This window comes from Ceratotherium simum, chromosome 35 (genome assembly GCF_057802395.1).
Source record: "Ceratotherium simum simum isolate JZ-2026a chromosome 35, ASM5780239v1, whole genome shotgun sequence".
Classification (NCBI taxonomy): Eukaryota; Metazoa; Chordata; class Mammalia; order Perissodactyla; family Rhinocerotidae; genus Ceratotherium; species Ceratotherium simum.
In genome coordinates, this window is record NC_141934.1 from 16,184,176 (window position 1) to 16,203,876 (window position 19,701).

At 43.4% G+C, this 19,701-nt stretch overlaps 1 protein-coding gene across 1 annotated transcript in view; it reads right to left on the bottom strand.

Moving 5' to 3' along the window:
* The window catches only part of CCDC60 (coiled-coil domain containing 60), a 157,752-nt gene that overhangs the window by 68,308 nt on the left and 69,743 nt on the right, over positions 1 to 19,701 (bottom strand). The gene's annotated exons all lie outside the window — the stretch shown is intronic.

Genomic DNA, 19,701 nt, shown 5'->3' on the forward strand with positions numbered 1-19,701 from the left:
CTCATCTGTTCTTTGAGATAATACAGTCTTATCTGACTTGTTGTGAAAGATGAAAAATGAGGGAATAGACGTGAAAGCATTTTTTAAAGAAAATGTCATGCAAACACAAAGTACAATTCTAAACTGGATGTTCAGAACTGCTCTATAAAGAGGAAGGATTGGTCCTTACCACCTAATCATATTATGGTTAATTGCCAGGGCCACAATTGGAAAATCAAGCTCTCTCATCAATGTAGGGTACACACATAGATGAGTAGGTGATGAGCGAAATTAAGATGCAAAAAGGCTGTATCTCCATGCAAAGCAGCTTTAGAGTTTTGGCTAGACTAATCTCTGGAGATTAAATTCCTTGAAGGCAGACACCATAATATGGCAGACACCATATTATACTCATCACTTCTACCCCCTTTCCATTCTTTGGCATATAATGGGGACACAATATTATTTTTGGTCATCAATTTAAGAAAATGGGGAGTTGATTCAATGAAGAAAAAAAAGAAGGATTATGTTGATTATTTGATCTCCTGTTGAAGGTCATTGCTAGTCTTATCTATCTCTAAAATTAGAGACCAACATCTTCAGGCAACATTTCTCATGAGTCACAAATTTACTATCAGCAAGTATTTATCTAATCCAAATCTCTTCACTGCTTGCCAATCCCATTTCCATATATCCTGCCTAATTTTGAATGCAACGCATTTAATTCATTCTTTCTTGACATCTTTATTGGACATCCACCAAGGTGCTGTGTGAGGCTGAGGAAAAACGCAAACATTTAAAGATCTGGCCTTTGCCTTCAAAGAATTTGCATTCTAGTTGGCATTTGGGGGCCAGAGCCCTCCATTCCTGGTGTCCATGGCTTTGCACTGGGAATCACTGTTCTTACCTGAGACAGAAGGTAGACTGAGCATTTTGGAGGTGAGAAGACCCTTGGGGAAAGCCCCAAGTCCTCATTTTGCAAATGAGGAAACTGAGGCCCAGAGAGGAGAGGTATCATATGGCAAATCAGAGGCAGACCCAAGATATCAATGGGGGTCTCTGGTTTCCCAGTCCAATGAACTCTTTTCTGAACCCTCTGCCACCTTAGGCACCACTCAAGGAATTGAAAAGCATGACATGTTTAGATGGAGGTCTAGAGTTCAAAAATCTTGGCAATGGAATGACCAAAATAGGTTTTGCTTCTTAGCTCTGCTCTCCTGATATTTTGCTCTTCCGCTATGCACAGAGTCATCTTCCTAAATATGAAACGCACATCTTGTGAAAAGTACACCACTTTGCTGTTTTAAGTCCTCCAATGGTGCCTCTCCATCCATGTTGGCTCCACCATGCTTTGTCTCAGGGCTCTACCCCTCTGTGGGGCTAAGTACCCAAAGTTTTCCATCCCTGAAATCAGGCTGCCATCATCTCTCCTCTGGATAAGTGCCACTCCCTCTTCACTGGTCTCCCAGCCTTGGACCTCTTTTCCCCTCTCTGATCCTTCCCAATATTGCACATCGTCTCTAGACTTCCCAGCACAGCCTCCAGGGCTGTGTGTGACCTGGCTCACCCCATCTCCTCAACCATGCTCTTCCTCATCTCAGTGCCTTTGCTCATACTGCTCTCCTACCTGGACTGCTCTTTCCTTCTTCTTCACCTGGCTAACTTCTCATCCTTTAGTACTTGCTCAGGTATGAACCCCACCCTGCGCCAGGAGTTACCACTGCTTTCCCCAGGCTGGATCAGGCACCCCTGATCTGTGCTACCCTGAACTGTGGGTTGACTTGTCTGTCTGTGCACTCCCCCCGCCACCCGCCCCAGACTGAGCTCCCTGAGGGCACGGGCAATTTCTAAATCTTTCCTGTGTCCCCAGAACCAGCACACAGGGAGTCTTCAGAAAATATTATTGCATGAATAACTAAACCATTTGAAATTCTTGCATTTCAAATCCTAATTAAATACCTGCCTACTTTTTGGCATGTAACAATGACGCCACCCTGGTCTGATGTGGTCCATTCACATTCTCTTTGGGTGGAGCAGGTGGATAGAACCATCTGTGCGGAAGCTGAATCATCTAAACAGGATAGAGATAAATGGATGCCTTTGAAATGTATCTTTTTCCAACTGGGAACTGGAATATAGCTGTGTTCTGGAAGAAACGATCAAATGAAACGGGTTCCCCATGTGCCTCTCAGGAAAGTTATTTCTTTAGCTCGAAATGTGGTCTCTGACCTACCTATGCCGAAGGACTACAAGTGATGTTTAAACCCTCCAAAGGAAACAGATCCAGCGTTTAATATCAGGTTACACAATATGCACATGAGCTTTGATTGATGGTACAATCTCCTGGACTTTGCAAGCTTTATGTGACCTCATCGTTCACACACACACACGCACACACACACACACACACCCTTGCTCACGCACCATCCTGCCCCCAAAAGTCACCTCAGATCTTGTGAACACCCTGAAATGCAAACATACTGATGGAGACCTAAAATGGCCATTTGGTCAGAGGATGCTGACCAAGGCTGCGATCCTACTGGCTTCTACCTGGTTAAAAAGTGCCTTGGCCCAGGGCTGCTCTTTAATTAATGTGAGCCAGCATTTGTAGGAGAGGACTGCAGCTCTTCTGGAAGAAGAAGAAGAAAAACCTGCCAAGTGTCAACAAACAGTTTCATAAGCATCCCAATTAGGGTGAATTCTGGAAGGTAGCAGCCCCCCACAGCTCCGGTTTCTAGGCAACTGCTCTTAGGAGTTCTGAACCTCACTGGAAAGGGAATACTGGCAAGTCTGCCTTGTGAAGGAGTGTAATGTGCCTCTTCCAGCTCCCCTTGGCTCCCCACTCCTCTTCTTGTCTGTTTATTACATTTAGAAGCAAGTTATGGTGTGTGTGTGGGGGGGTGCAGAAGCAGCTAAATATCCTTGGGGGCAGAAACCCTGGGGAGGACTCAGGCTTGGAAAATCATCCTAACGATAGCCACGAGCACTTTTGGGGTATCAGGCGGGGCCCTAATGCCTCACATGTGATATCTCATTGAATCCCTACGATAGTCCTATGAGGCAGGTACTCCAATTTCAAAGATGGGGAAACTGAGGCTCACAGAATGGAAGCCACGTGCCTAAAGTCACACAACGAGAAGATGGCAAGGTCAGGCAGGATTTGCTCTCTGGTCCCTCTGAATCCAGGAGCCACTGTCTTAACCACTGTGCTCTCCTGCCACCTGTCAGCACAAAGCACTTACCCCACCTGAGAAAACAGAAGCACAGCATAGCATTTGGAGGCAACTCAGCTGTGTTTTCAGTTCTGAGATAGACTGGTTGAGTATTTTTTTTTTAAAGAATGCAAAGCCCACCCTGCAATACTCATTATTACATATTGTGCTTAATAACTAAATGGAATGGGAGGATTGTTCTTCATGGCCCTGCCCGTGTGGACATAAAAAATGCATTAGCAGGGAGAGAGGCTTTTTCTAGAGTGCATTGAAAACCTCCAAATCACTCCTGGCTTATAATTTGGAGACAGACAACAGACAATGGAATAAGGAACAAGACCACCAGCCTATGATACTGTTGCCCACGTTCTCCTTGACTGACAGCAGGAATTTATTGCAGGAGACAGGGAACTCCGCAGGAATTTGCAATGGCTTTTTCATTAGGCATCAGTACAAGGAGAAATTGGAGGGGTCTGAGGTGTGGTGCATTTGGTGTGGGGGTGTGTGTGGCCAAAGGCTTCCCTTCTGAATTCACAACTTAGGTCTCACCTGTCACCATGAGAAGAAGCTTCTGATGGCCTCCTGGACGTGGGGTGGTTGTGCCACGTGCCACTGCCTATCCTTGTCATGGTACATTCAGAGGGCTCCCAGAAGATGCAAAACCTCTGCCCGGGACCACAGCCCAGCTCTCTCCATTCACCCAGGGTCTGCTGAGCTGCGTCTGGCTGAAACCTGTTCCCTTAACTGTCTGGTCCCCTGGATTAAGCTACATCTCCCATCTTCCTCTCACATTTGAGACGACTTTACATCAATGGCCAGCCCAGTGACTGATGCAGAGCAGGAACTTGTAAAAGGTATCATTTTCTATACACTTTTCTAGACCAAACACTTCCGATAAGGTGCAAATTCAAAGAACTAGATGGATATTGCAGGTAAAAGGTAAATGAGCCCAAACACACACCTTTTAAGGCTGAATCTAGTTTGTGAACCACCATATACACTCTTACCAATAATTTGGCCCATGATGCTCTCTCTCTCTCCATACACCCCCCTCCCATGCCCTGTGAGCTCTTTAAGCTCTTCTTTTTATCTTTGTATAACTACCAGTAAAGGGCTGCTCGATTGTACAACCCCGGGGGCACTCTCACCATGGCATTCTACAAATTGTGTTTTGGGGGCACCGTTCGCCCTGGAGCACACATTGTGAATGGTGCCCCCTGGAATTGTACAAGGGGACAGCGCTGCTCTGAGTGTATATTGCCGCCCCCACCACCACCCCAGGCCTTGTGCTTTCCTGATGTAGACCTTCAGGAAAAGTTCACAGGATCCAAGAGTTGCTCTGCCGCTCATGTGCACGTTGGCCTGTCCCAGGGCAGGGATGGAGATTCAGATCCCGGCTTTCACTAATAGTTTGGATCTGGCTTTATTTAATGGATTCCTGCACAAGCTCCTCTGATTTAAAGAATAACTTGCAAATCAATGTTCTAATTGGTTTCTTTAACTTTGCACCCACATTCGGCTGGGAAACTCTCGTTTGGAGCTAACCTGACCCAGAACGATTCCTAAAGCTAAACACACAGTCAGATGTGCTGAGAGGCCAGGCCATGCATTTTCTTTAAATGGCACCCATGGGCCTGACAGAGTGGCACCAAGACATTAAGAATTTTCTGACCCCTAAACTCTGTCTCAGATGCAACCTAAGGGAACTTGCTGAAGCATCATTCTCGACATTTCTCAGGCTGTATGATTTGGCTGTCCCGCATTTTTTTATTCTGCGAGCATTCTTGCTGATTTTGTTCTTGTTTTCATGGGAAATTTTGAGAGGATAAAGGCCAGGTAAGTTTCTAAGAGGTTCCCCCAATCTGGTGGGACATGGCAAGGTTCCGCTGTGGTGAAGTTGTGGTGAGGTTTGACTTTGGGGAAACATTTCACTCCACATCATTGTCCATCTATTGAAATTATTTATGTAACATATCTGGGCTCCTCGATAGAAAAACAATTGTGCTCTCTCTGCAAGTTTTTCAGCAAGCAAAGGGCCAGAAAACCTCTTTGGTTAGATATGAGGACATCTTCTGTCAGAGAGAGCAGGGATAGGGCATCCTGGAGTCCCTACAGGTAACCTCCCATATGCAGGTAGCATGTTTCTATGGGAGAAGGCATCTAATCAACCCCTGTGGGTTTTGAGAGCTATGATGGTGTGGGTCAGCAAGATGTGAGAGAACTGCCCAGTATGGTCTGTAGGATCTGGGAGGACCTGTTCTCTACAGCGACACCTTGTGGCAGTTAGAAGCAATGGCAGAGGAGGACACAGTAAGCGCCAACTTTCTCCTCTGGGTGTGGAAGTCAACTTTCCCTTTATTAGACAGTTCAAGGGGAAGGTGAAGCTCCTCGAGGGAGACACCAGACTTCCTGCGAATAATTTATATGGTGGCTCATATGGCGAACTGGAAAAATAAAAGAGGTGTGACTTGAATTTGTAGCCTCATTCATGTTACAGAAGAAATGGTCCTCAGGATGTAGTTGCTCATTTTTCCCTCAAGGACGAGATTGTATGGAGGAAGGACATAGGTGGTTCAGCTCTTATCTAGCATTTTCTCTTCCCATTGATTCAAACTGTGGACTCTACTCCCCCAAAAAAGTAATAGTAATAAGTAGAACACTAATCATGACAAGAGCCAACACTTACTGTGGCAACTCTTTTCTAAACGCTTTTCACGTACTAAATAATGCTGTCTTAAAAACAATGTCTGAAAAGTACGTAGCTCTGCCTCTCAAGGCAGAGAACAAACTATAGTGCTCTTAGCTTCTTAGCAGTATGCTCTCCAGCATCTGATTTTCCAATCAGATAGGAATGAGACACCTGTGGGTCCCCGCACAGGTAATAAGAAAATCTCCCGTAAAGAGTGGACAGAATCCCAGTGGCACTGTCAAGCAGCTGAGACGAGGTATAAACACCAGCCATCAGGAGGATTGGCTGTTCTGGGTCTATGTGTGTGTTTAACACTTAGGCAATCCAAGTGCCCGACGTATGCATCTGAACTCAATTAATTCTCTCAATTGCCCTGTGAGGTAGTTTTATTACTATCCTCATTTTACAGATGAGGACCAGGAGACTCAGAGAGATTAGCTTCTCGGTGGTGGAGCCAGGATTCAGGCTTGTCCCAAAAGCCGTGATGTATCATACTACCTGTCAATACATTAGATCAGGGGAAGGGTAGGTGACCAGGAAACAAGTTTTAAAGATGATTCTTGTTCTTATGCACTTTTGGAATACAGCCGCGTGGAAATTAATACCTGTTGAAACGTATTTACAAGACTTAATTTTGGAATAACAAGGTTTAAACTGCCTGTTATTTTATTATTATTATTGCTTTGCATTCCTGTGTGTCGTGGGTTGGACAAATGACAGAATGTCATTTTTCTCGCCTTGGGCTGCAAGATGATTTTCCATCTAGCCTCCCAAGTGTTGCTCCTGAGCACTGCACAGGTGAACATGGTGAACTTGTGAGGTTTCTGGCTTTTTAAATTTTATTTTATTTTACTTTTAAGTGAAATCATGACTACAAAATGTCAGTTAATATTACAGAGAAGATCTAGACAAAGATGTGGTCAAAGGCTATAGTATGTTCACGAAAAATGAAAGTATTGATTTGCATTAAAAAGGTGAATGGATTATAGCCATTGGCAATAGTCTCATCTGAGCGAAAACCATCAAAACAATCACTTATGATGGGGCTGAGATTAAAGGAAGTGCCGAGTAGGAAAAGATTTTACATGAATTGGGGGGCGGAATAGGTGAAGAGGATTAAAGGGTACAAACTTCTGGTTATAAAATTAATAAGTGATGGGGATGTAATGTCCAGCATAGGGCATATAGTCAATAATATTGTGATAACTTTGTAAGGTGACAGATGGTAACTAGACTTATCGTGGTGATCATTTTGTAATGTGTATAAATATCGAATCACTAGGATGTACACCTGAAACTCATAGGATATTGCATGTCAATTATACTTCAATTAAAAAAAAGATTTTACATGAAGAATCCTGAGGATGGGAAATGATCTCGTTGATCATACAGGTTGGCTCTGTGGCTCAGCTGGACATTACCAGTAAATTTAGGGTGTGTTTATTTCATGAATACTCTGTGTTTTCATTTTGCTTTTCATAAACTGCTTATTTGCTGCTGATGACTATGCTAAAGTGAAAAGGACAAAAAGCCATGTCTGAAGTATTTTCAGCCTCTCATACCATATTTCTGGCTTTTCTCTCATTTCTTATGAGAAAAGCTCCTTTTGTTTCAAGCATTTACAAATTAGCTACTTTTCAGCAACTGAAACACAGTGTAGGTCTAGACTTCGGTGAAGTGTCCAGAACCTTAAAGCTGCATACTTTAGGAATTTATACCAAGGAGCTAAAGTGTATAATGATGTAACTTCGAAGATGTCCATCTAAGCATTGTTTATATAACAGGAGAGAAAATTGAAAACAACCAAGAAGTCCAATGACAGGAAATTGGTTAGACAAATTATGCTACAATCTTACAATGGAATATTATACAATCATTACGATGGTGGTTAGATTTGAGTGGATAGTTGATATTAAAGACTTATTGCTAATTTTTTTGATGTGATAATATTATTGTGGTTATGGTTTTAAAAAGAGTCCTTATCTAGATAGTTGTTTAAATATTTACAGGTAAAATGATAAATGCTTCAAAACAATGGGGGAGGATGATGCGTATGTGAAACAAGACTGGCTATGAGTAGATAATCATTGATCTGAGTAATGGGTACATAGAGGTTCATTATATTATTCTGTCTGCTTTTATAGATATTTGAACATTTTCATACTAAAAAATTTTAAAATGAAATTGTGGATGTGCATTTATTGACATGGAAGATATTCATAATATATTGCTAAAGAAAAAAATCATGTTACCAAATGGAATATGCAGAATGGTTCCTTTTTTTTTTTTGTAAAAAAATACACACACGTATATAGAAAAATGTTGAAAGTGGATATACCAAGATATGAATAGAGATTATTCCTGGGTGAAGTAATTATGTGTGATTCTATTACTTATTTATATTTACTTATCTATATTTTCTAATTTCTCCAAATTATCTTATTTGTGTATTTTTTCTTTTTTTGTGAGGAGATCAGCCCTGTGCTAACATCTGCCAATCCTCTTCTTTTTTTTTTTTTGCTGAGGAAGACTGGCCCCGGGCTAACATCCGTGCCCATCTTCCTCCACTTTATAAGGGACACTGCCACAGCATGGCTTGCCAAGCAGTGCGTCGGTGCATGCCGGGGATCTGAACCGGCGAACCCTGGGCCGCCTCAGTGGAGCGCGTGCACTTAACTGCTGGCGCCACCGAGCTGGCCCCTTATTTGCGTATTTTTAAAAGTTCTTTATAGGGCTTGGGAAACTGTTTGGCAGTATCTACTAAATAAAGCTGAGCATATGCAAACTCTATGAGCCAATAATTCCACTTTTAGTATATTCCCAATAGAAATGTGTATAAATGTTCAGCAAAAAACATGTATAAGAATGTTCCTAGCAGCTCTATTCCTAATAGCCCCAAAGTGGAAACAGCCCAAGAGCCCATCAATGCCACAATGGATAAATTGTGCTACCTTCACACAATGGAAACTACACAGAAACTGGGAGAGAACAAACTTTAACTAAATGAGACAGATAAATCTCAGAAACATAATGTTGAATGAAAAAAACCCCAGACACTATGAGTGCCAACTGTACAATTTCATTTATGTAAAGTTCAAAGCAGGAGGAACTACTCTAAGTCTTAGAGGTCAGGATCTAGATTTTCTTTGGGGTGGGGTGGTGACTGGAAGGGACATGAGGAGTTTTCTGGGGGACCTTGGTAATGTTCGTTTTCTGGATGCAGGTGTGGGTTACATGGGTGTGTTCATTTTGTGCAAATCTATTGATCTGTGTGCTTAATGATTTGTGTGATTTCCTGTATTATGTTATATTTCAATAAAAAGTTCAAAAAAATTACAGGGCTTAATGCATGCAGCATCTATGCTAAGTGGTGGATTAGTGCTTTTATTGTACAGCCCGTGGTTACATCCATTAGAGTAATGGCTTGCTCAACAATCCCGATAGAAGAGATTGAAAATTAATATGGAAATCCAGTACTAACAGCTGCATTTGCACAGCCTCCACTTATGAACTATCCATCCTGACTTTTCCCCTTCATCCCATGTGCTTTAGTTGTCCCTGAAACACGGCCTCCAAGGTTCAGAATCTGGGATTGGATGCGACATGCTGGGGCTCATGCTGAGCTCTGCCTGTAGCCCCATGACTGGGGACAGGGAGAAATCCATGATATCATGATCATCTCGTGTAAATTAATTGCAGTCACTCAGGGAACATGAATGATGTAATACAGCTACCATTTATGGAGCACTTACCAGTCACTGTTCTAAGAACTTTACATGTATTAACTCATGTAATCCTCCCAAGAGCCCTGTGAGAGGGAGAAAGTATTTTTGCAATCCCCACTTTGGGCATCAGAGAAATTAGGCAGCTTGTTCATCACCATGTGGCTTGTAAGTAGCAGAGCTGGGATTTGAACCCAAGCAGTCTGACTCAAAGCCTGCAGTGGCTCCTGAGACAGAAGCCAGACCAGTGTTTGCTGTTCTGAGCTAGGTTCCCTCCCAGCTCAGCCCGGCCACAGGATCTTTTCAGTGATGCTTCTAGTCACTTCCTTCCCACCTCTCCCCTCAGCCTGATGCCTAAAAATATGCCAGAGGAATTCTGAAGCATGCATGCATTAATTTATTCAACAAATATTAAGCACCGAGTATGTTCCAAACACTACTGGACACTGAAAATATATTAATAAACAAAAAGCTTTCCGGCCCCTGTTCTTATGGAGCCTTTGAGCTACTGGAGGAGATGGACATTATTCAAGTAACTAAACAAAATTGCAAAATTATACACATTGAGGAAGAAGCACGGTGTGGAACAAAGGCCCTAGAGTGGATGGGAATTCCAGCTCTGCTACTAACATGCTCTGTGATCTTGGACAAGGCAACTCCTCTCTCTGCGTCGTGGTTTCCTCGTCTGAGACATGAAGCCTTAGACTAGATGATCAATTCCCAAAGTGGCCTCCACTGACTACCATGTCTGTGGGATGTTAATTTATGGTTTTTGTGCACGAGAATAAAAGGTTCTGATGTCAAATAACTTAAGTTGTTCTTTCATAACTTCTTGCTCTTCAAGCTTTTATTTCTGGACACATATTCCAGTGGATGCTAGGGTGTGCCACCCAGAACCCCGCCTTTCTAGACGGAGGCCCTCATTTCTCTAGTTGCTATTGCCTGCTGAGGACTCATAGCTGAGTTATTCCCCAGGAACTGCCCTCAAATAAAAGGAGTTGCTTCAATAAAGGGTATGCCCCTCCTCATACCCTCGTGCCCTTCCTCATACTGTGCATCAGCTATGGCTTGAGAAACGCACATGACCAGGGGAATGACCTAGACCAGTTAAAGTGCTGGCCAAAGGTGGGGAGACTCTAGATTGGGTAGCAGAGGAGAGAGATGATGAATATCATTTGTGGCCCAAAGACCAAGCTCTGGTGGTGAAGGCAGTCGTTTGACCCACTAACCATTGTCTTTTAAGTTTCTCCAGGAAAAGAAATCAATCCGAATCCTGGAGGGTCTGTTCCTGAATGGGGTCAACTTTTCATACAAAGCAAGTGGATGCCAGAAGCAAAAAGGGTGGTCTGAATTGGATGTTGCAATGTACTACCCAAATCCCCCTCCTAGACCACAGCATCTATCAACAGTTTCCTGCTGAAGGCGCACAGCTGAATCCCTCCCTAGGAATTGAATGAATATAAAGGTGCTGCTCCCTTGCCTCGACATTGGACACCTCTGAAGGGCAGTCCTAGCTTCAGAGCTGCCCTCGGGATCCATCAAGGCCTCTCTGTGACAGCATCACATTTCTTATCCTTCAACCGCCTCCTGCATCCCCACTCCCTTACAGGTGTTGACTCTGACAGCACCCTCCAATGAACCACCCGCACGCAAATCTCCATCTGAGACTCTGTTTCCCTGGGAACCCATCCTACAATACATATGAAACATCAGTGGGTTTCATATCCAGGTTTTTATTTAGTTTTTTTCCTCCTTCAAGGTGTCTAGTTTGCCACGCAGCCAGAAATGGAAGTCCGTGGTTCAATAATTACATGCACTTAAGCAGGCTTCTTTATTATAGGTCTTTTAGAGCTTAAAATTCTACCATGCACTGGGCATTTCTGAGGCAGGGATGCAGTTCAGAGCATTTCTCAGACACATGTGACTACAGAATACTCTTCTTCACTCTTGTAGGATGAGTGTCCTGTTCAACATAGGCTGGGAAACTTTGGGCAAGATGACCTGTTTTCTTATAGAGTTAAAAATCCAACGGGTCCTCTGAAATCTTTAGCTCCCTCTGCTCATAGCTTGGGGGAACTGAGGTCAACGTTATTGTAATGATTTTAAAACGATGGAAGAGTAATGATTGTCACTTCTTGTCAATATTTTATCTCCTGGCATTTCCTTTCTGAGTATAGCTGATACAGACTCTCTCGCTGGTAAAGGAGGACGAACCAAATTCTGACCTAGATAATATCCCCCTCTCCTCCCAGCTCTGGGGAAGTTAAATAGAGTGTGGGGTCTTTGTTTTGGACAACAGACACTCACTGACTATCTCTCTGTTTCTTACACACACACACACACACACACACACACACACACACACTCTTAATCAACAGGATAACTACATCTAAGGATGTGTTTATCTAAAAGTTTTGTAGGGAGGATCCATCCTTCGTCTTCAATGGTGGGGAGCATGCGTTTGCCTGGTCCAGAACCACTGAAGCCCGGAGAGTGGAGGATGCTAGACTGAAGTCCTCCAGTTAATCACAGATGAGGAGGACTACTGGGCTGTGAACTCCTGAGTCTCACCTCTCTTTTCAGAACATTATAGGAGCTAAGGGAAGGAAATGAAGCAGAACAGGAGATTTTATGCACATTGTCTCATTTTGTCCTCACCAAAAAAATCCCTGAAAGAAGGCATTGATTCCATCCTACGGATGAGAAACTGAGGTTCAGAGAGGTGAAATGACCAGTCCAAGGTCACTCAGCCGATAAGAGACAGGGCTGGATCTCTTTGTCTCCAAAGCTCATGCTCTTTGTAGCCACCCATGAATATTTTCACATACTCTCATGACGACCAGTGTAAAAACAATGGCTGCCTTTTGTTGATCTACTCCTACATTCCTCACCCACATCTGTTCTGACAAATCCCAGCAACAGTGTGAAGTGGATCTTGTTAACCCATACCATAGGTAAAGAAACTAAAGTCTAGAGAAGTGAATTTATTTGCTCATGGCTACCCAGCTAATAACTGGTGGAGTTGAGATCTGAACCCACAGTTGACTCCAAAGCCAGTGAACTTTCAACTCTTCTATGTGAGCCCCCTAAGCCTGGCTATAAGACTGAGCACATTGCCTGTCATTTGGGAAAGAATTTCAGAAAACAAAGTTTTGTGCAAACATTTATGTAACAGAAGGTTCAAGGGTTCAAGATATTTTGATGCTTAAATTTGAAAACATGGTCTTCCAGTTAAGTTCTTCTTTAGTATGGGATCCTCTGAGGCAGCCCTAGCCACAGGAAAGGAATTAAAAATATATTTACCCTCAGCAGAGAGTGGTGCAAGAAAAGCAGAAAAGAAAACTTGCCCTGGAACTATAGTTAACTAGAGGTGTCAAAGACACGTGAAAGCACCAGAAACCGAGAAAAAATGGGCAGGGCCTCCGGGTCACATTCACGATGATAACAATGCAATTAACTTGAGCCAGGTTCCTCCAGCCCACAGCAGTGACCTACCATTTGGGCGTGTGGCTGTGTTTATCAGTTCTGGGCTAAGGACACAAGGCCATACGTTTGCCTTTATGGAACATGCCAGGGACTCATTAATGTCCATCTGCTGGCTGCAGGGTGTGGGGGAGATGTGACATGAGGGGACTAAGGTCTTCTTTGAATGATTCATAAGGTGCAATTCAGAAGCTTTAACTTTGCCTGCATCCAAGGTATCGACTAGCATGTAAATCCATGATCTTAAATAATTCTGGGGCTTTGAGGTAAGTCTCAAGTCTGGAGAGGGGGCAGTGGGAAGAATCAGGCTTGAACTTCTAAATGAACAAGTTCTGGGTTACAGGCTATGGATGTGGAGTTCCTGGGTATTGAATGATGAGATGCAGAAGATATCCAGAGCAGTCGGTAGACATCTGTTGTCAACAATAATTTTTCCAGCTATTTAAATTCACTGATTAAAATCATCCTCATTCATGAAGGGATTCGGGTGAGATCTGTTCCTCCTGCTGGTCTCTTGCACTCCAACCCTCAATCTGAGTTAATAAGGGTGTCATTATAGATACCAAAGTCTCCTTTTGAGTTTTCTAATTTAGAGATGACAAATAAGTTACATCCCATGGGACAACTCTAATCAATAGTGGTGGCTGCCTGGAGTGCTGGATGGAGAGGGTTTTTGATACCAAGTCTGGTTCAAATGGAAAGGGTGCTGTGATCCATTAGTGATGCCTGCCTTGGGCACAGGAGAGAGGAGTGGGGGTACATGTGCCACATATCTATTGTCTTGGATCTAACTTTTAAATAAGTGATTAGTTTCATCTCTTCCTGTTTCAAAAAAAGTTGGGAGAAGCTCACTATACCTACCAGCTCAAACACAAATCATATCTCAAAGTGAATGTCCCTGTTAAACACCATTAACTCATAAAGCAGCCCAAGAAATAGGGTGAGATGGTAAAATGTCATATTTCCTCTTGATTTCTCTGTCTTTAAGAAGCGAGAAATCATTTTAGTCATGCCCCTCAGTTGGCAAGCTAGCCCAATCAAGAGGAGTTTACTGTAAAAGCACATGTGGGAGTGATAGGGGATATGAAAAATCTCATGGGAATCCAAGATCGGGAAGCTCATAAAGAGAGGAACTGGAGATCTTCTCCAGAAGATAGCTTCAGGGACCTCAGTAGCAGGAGTCTGAAAGCCTTCAGGTCGAGTATTGCCATTACCCAAGGCCTTTCTTCTCTTGTACTTGCTCTGGTCTCTAACTTCCCATTTGGCTTCTTCTCCATCTTTCCTCTACTTGTAGCATCTCCTCACACATAGTCATTTTCCCCTTACACGTGTGGCTTCCACACAGCTCTCCATGTCCCCCCTGGCTTCTCTTTCTCATAGCCTTGCAGTTTGTACTCCCATTGCTGCCTGCTTGATTCTTGAAGTGGTTGCTGTTTTACATTCCCAGGAGTTATTTGTACATATTATCTTTTGTGATACTAGCTCATGTCTCAAAAGCCAGCGCAGAATTGGCCAGCTGACTGTGGTAGATTGAGAAAATGACCCCACATCTCCACTCTTTCGAAATATGACTCTCCAGCTCTTCCCATCAAGAAGTGGAATCTCTTCTCCCATCTTTAATCTGATTTGTGACTCACTTTGGCCACAAAAATATGGTAGAAGTGATGTTTTGCCAGTTCTTAGATTAAAGCTCAAGAGGTCTCACATGCTTCTGTTTTCTCTCAGAATCCTGCCACTGGGAGAACAAGCCCCAGCTAACCTGCTTGAGAATGAGAGACCATGCTGTCCTGGGAAAGGCCATCCTAGACCTGTCTTTGGCCAGCTGTTCTCCAAACATAGGAGGGAGCTCATCAAAGATCAGCATGTCACTTACCCAAAACTTGGCTGATGACAGATGCTCAAGGGAGCCCAGCTGAGACCAGAGAACCTCCCAACTGAACTGTAGATGCATAATCACTAATAAAAACTTATTGTTTTAAGTCACTGAATTTTTGAGGTCATTTGTTATGTGGCAATAGCTAACTGATACAATGACTTGAAGTAAATCTCTGAACTTCTCTGAGTCTCAGTTTTCTCATCTGAGAAATGGATCAACATGACCTTTCCTGCCTGTCTCAGGGAAGATTTTTAAGATGTTATGCAAATATAAACTTCAGCAAATATTTGTTGAGTGCCTACTCTAATGCCAAGCACCGAGCTGGACCTTGGGGATTCACAGGACAGGTTGACTATGTTGTAGGGCAAATTAAGACCTTCTCCTTCCAGCCACAAGGCCATTCACCGATAATCATTCATCAAACACTCCTGCTTGAATGTCAGTGGAAGAGGGAGAGATCAGCGGGCTCACCTCATAGACCTGATGGAGATAGCGATGGACCAACCATCTCATCAACTGATTTATCCCACAGATTTATACAAAAACCATCTCCCTTACTCAGGGGAAGTGATATACAGGCCTTCCCCCTTATTTTTAACTGCTAAGTTTTAGGGATGGACAAGAGAATTAATTCATCCCATCAATAAACATTTATTTGGGGACCATGACAGTGGACATGATATAGTCTAGGCTCTGACAGATCTTACAACCCAGCAAGGGAGGCAGAGATAAAACCAGTCATTGGAGCACATTGATCCTGCCTTTTCCCTCATCTCCTATATCCGATCCATTAGTTAGTCCCATGGCTCCAAATAAATCCTGAATCCATCCACTTCTCTCCAATTCACTGCTGTTTGCCTGATCCGAGGTGTCATCATTCCTTACCGTAGCCTTCCAGCTGGCGTCTATACAGTAGATGGAATGTTCTTTTAAAAATCAGATCATATTCTTCTCTTGCTCAGAACCCTCCAATGGGTTCTCGTTGCACTTAGACTAAAACCCAAACTTTTCAGCAGGGCCTTTGAGGCCCCAGGCCGGTATGATTCAGCCCTTGGCCATCACTCTATCTTCATCTGCTGCTTCTCTCACTCTGCTCTAGCCACGCTGGGATTCTTTCTGTTTCTCCAACATTTCCAGCTTGTTCCAACTTTGGCACCCATCCACTTATTGTCCTCTGAAATACTCCACCTCTCCCCCTCTATCTTTAGGTGAATGGTCCTTTCTCACTATTCAAGTATTAAGTCCAGGATTCGTTTTACAGAACAACCTCCTCTGACCACTCTAGCTAAAGTAGCGGCTTTCTCCCCATAATTATGCTGTATACATCACCTTCTTTTATATTCCTCATCGTATATAGCCAACGTCCCTCCACCCCAATCCTGTTTATTTACTTGATAACTTTATTGCTGTCTTAATGCACATCATTGTCTGTTATTCAGTGAGGACAGGAACTCTGCTGTCTCCAATATATACAATGGTGCCTGGTGCATACCTGGTGATAGCTGGTACTCAATGATACCTGGTACTCAATAAATATTTGTTGAAGAAAATGAATGAGCACAGAAAACTAATGAGGAAGCAAGAAGAAGTGCCTAATCTCATACAAAAAAATTGCTTCTTCCATCTTCGTAATTCCTAATTGCCTTGCTTCAGCTGTCCACCAAATGCAGCTGGAAAGCGAAGTCTCAGACCTCATAAACACTTGCATAATCTCTACCCTGCTGGGGGTGGGGGGTTAATTCATCACTGTTTATTTGCAATTGGCTGTACCTAACTGAACTTGGCCATGGGTAAATCACCGCTTCGGTTTCAACATTTCAGTTGTTTTAGTTGCATAGGTGTTTATTTTCCTTAAAACATCTTCAATCAAAAGTGCCGGCAGCTTTGGAGGGAAATATGTCATCAGCTTCAAGAGTCAACCAAGAACTGGGCATGGGCAGGTGCCCCCATTGTCAACTTCTGCCAGGAGAAATTCGGCAAGTAAGAGCAGAGTGTGCCTCTACGAGCCACCGAACATCTGGTGGAACAGGAGAGGGGGAAAGCAGTTAGATTTTTATTCTTTTTAGCATCGTGTTAAATTGGCCATGAAACCAGGGATGGTGCAATTGAATTATAAGAGGGCTGAAGTATTAAATAAAAACCTAGGAGAGAGTCAAGGTGTTTGACTCAAGGTGGGCTCAAGTCTAATAGGAGATGAAGCGGATTTGAAAAACAAGTGGAAAAGACAAGATCTTCTTTGCTAATAATTCGCCTCATTTAATCCTGGGAGAGGGAGCCATGGGGTTTGCATCTCTTGGAGAGCTGATTTCCTCTGGAAAAAACAGGGTGCTTCCCATTGAAGGGGAATGGCTGGTTCCCTAAATGTCAGTAGGATCCAGGAGTGTGGCCAGATGGAGCATTTTATTGTCTTTTCTTGTTTTCTCGCAATGGCTTTTCTGCCTGGTCTTTTCCCCATTCCCCTACATGGCCAGGCCTTGGACAGGCTGAGCCTGTCTGATTGACGATGTTAAATTCTGGCTTGTTTCAGAGCCGTGGTAAATGCATCTGGCAGGAACGACAGACTCAGCTTGCCAACTCAAGAATGGCAGAAAAGCCATTGTCTTTATCACATTTAAAACAAGCCCCTCTATTCTACTGGGTTAACGGAAAGTTCGACTTTGGTCATTTGGGGGCATGACCCCAGGGATGTGCTGGTGAATGTTTAACAATGTTTCTCTTGGCGGGGATAAATAAGCCCTGATTTGTAGCATTTGCTGATTTCCATGACATAAATACTCCCGCCATAGCTGATTTTGAGCTGCCAACGTGATATTAGTGAGTGTGGAGGGGGAGAGAGATTTAGGGTAGCCCCCATTATACAGTATTTCCATCACACAGATACTATAACCAGAGATAACCTCAAGAACATAGATAAATAGTAAAATGTATCAAGTCACTACAAAGTGATGTTTTGAGTATTTACCTTTGTTTTAACGTAATGTCTTTAATTGTAATTATTTGTAATTAAATTATGTAATTTAATTTTTAACAATAGCTGTGTTTAATGATTGGCTTGCAAATTTCCTGAAAATGTAGCAATCGGTTCTGGTTATAAAACGGCTCATGACTGCTTGTTGTCCTCCTTGGGCTGGGTTGAGTCTTGGTATCTGGGACTTACACAGATCAAAGCACCGACTGGTACCTCTAGTAATCAGCTCTTTGTCCACAGTACAAAGATGATTGTGGAAAATCTCCTTTCCCAGGCTCTAGAGAGTCTGGGATGTAGTTGCAGCTGGGGCTCTGGGTTAGAATCATCTACCTCAAGGCTGATAATATTCAGCTGGTAAGAACCGATATGGTCATAATGGTTGTGTATGGCCCTAATGGTTGTATGGTCACCGTCTGTTCTGACTGATTGGTGCCCATGACATAGGGATGGTTCTGTATTTTGAATCTCACCTCTTATCCAACCTCCCTGCTGCACCATTCCTTCTGAAGCCTGTAATATCCTCCAGGCATGACTGTGAAGCAGAGAACAAATCCCTGTTGGAAGGCTCGTCTTCAGCCATGCAATCTTCTGTCTTTGCTGCCTGCTACGGATGCTGCCCCCGCTCAGATAACTCTTGGCTTCCTGACTTTACCTCTCACCAGTCCCTGGGGCTCCCAGTTTCCCAAGGCATCAGACTCAAAAAGCCCTCTAACCGGGGTTCAAACACTATAGAGGTCAATAAGTCCACAACCAACAGAGGGGTCCTTGAGACTCTGAGACTGAGCTCCATGAGCCCCCTCGAGCTGGGGACATTCTCCACAAGATTATCCCAGCATTGACCATTATGTTAGTCTGGTGGGGCTGTCATAACAGAATACCCCAAACTGGGTGGCTTAAACAATAGATATTTATTTTCTCGCAGTTCTGGAGGCTGGAAGCCCAAGATCAAAGTGCTGGTGAGATTGGTTTCTCTTGAGGCCTCTCTCCTTTGCTTGCAGACGGTACCTTCTAGGTGTGTCTTCACGTGGCCTTTGCTCTGTATGTTCACATTCCTGACATCTCTTCTTCTGATAAGGACACCAGTCCTATTGGATAAGGCCTACCTTTATGATCTCATTTAACCTTAATTACCTTTTTAATGTCCCTGTTTCCAAATACAGTAGTCACATTGGAGGTTAGAGCTTCAACATACGAATTTTGGGAGGGACACATTTCAGTCCATAACAACTTTTGAGTGTATGAAATGTGGTTGGTCCAAACTGATATGTGCTCTAAGTGTAAAATGCGCTCTGGATTTTTCATCATTCATCGGTTTTCATCACTTTCATCATGTATTCAAAACACAATATAAAGTATCTCATTAATACTTTCTTATGATGATTACATGTTGGATGATAATACTTCGGATATGTTGGGTTAAATAAAATACATTATTAGAGTCATTTTCATCTATTTCTTTTGATTTTTTTTTAGTGTGGCCATTCAAAAATTTAAAATGACGTGCACGGCTCGCATTGTGTTTCTGCTGGACAGTGGGTGTCCAGAGACCCCCCCGAGAGCCGACACAGCCACCCCTCCTGTAGTCACTGGGGGGATATCGTTCTCTGGGGCCCTGTCTTGACTTCTCTCTTCATCCCTTTCACCCCTTTCTTTCTCTCCACCTTCAGTGCCCACCCCTGCCTGTCTCCTCTTGGGCTTAGCCATCAAGTCGTGCTGCTGGACCGGGCAAGGGTGGAGACGCAGGTGGGCAGTGAAGGAGCAGCGTCCAGGTG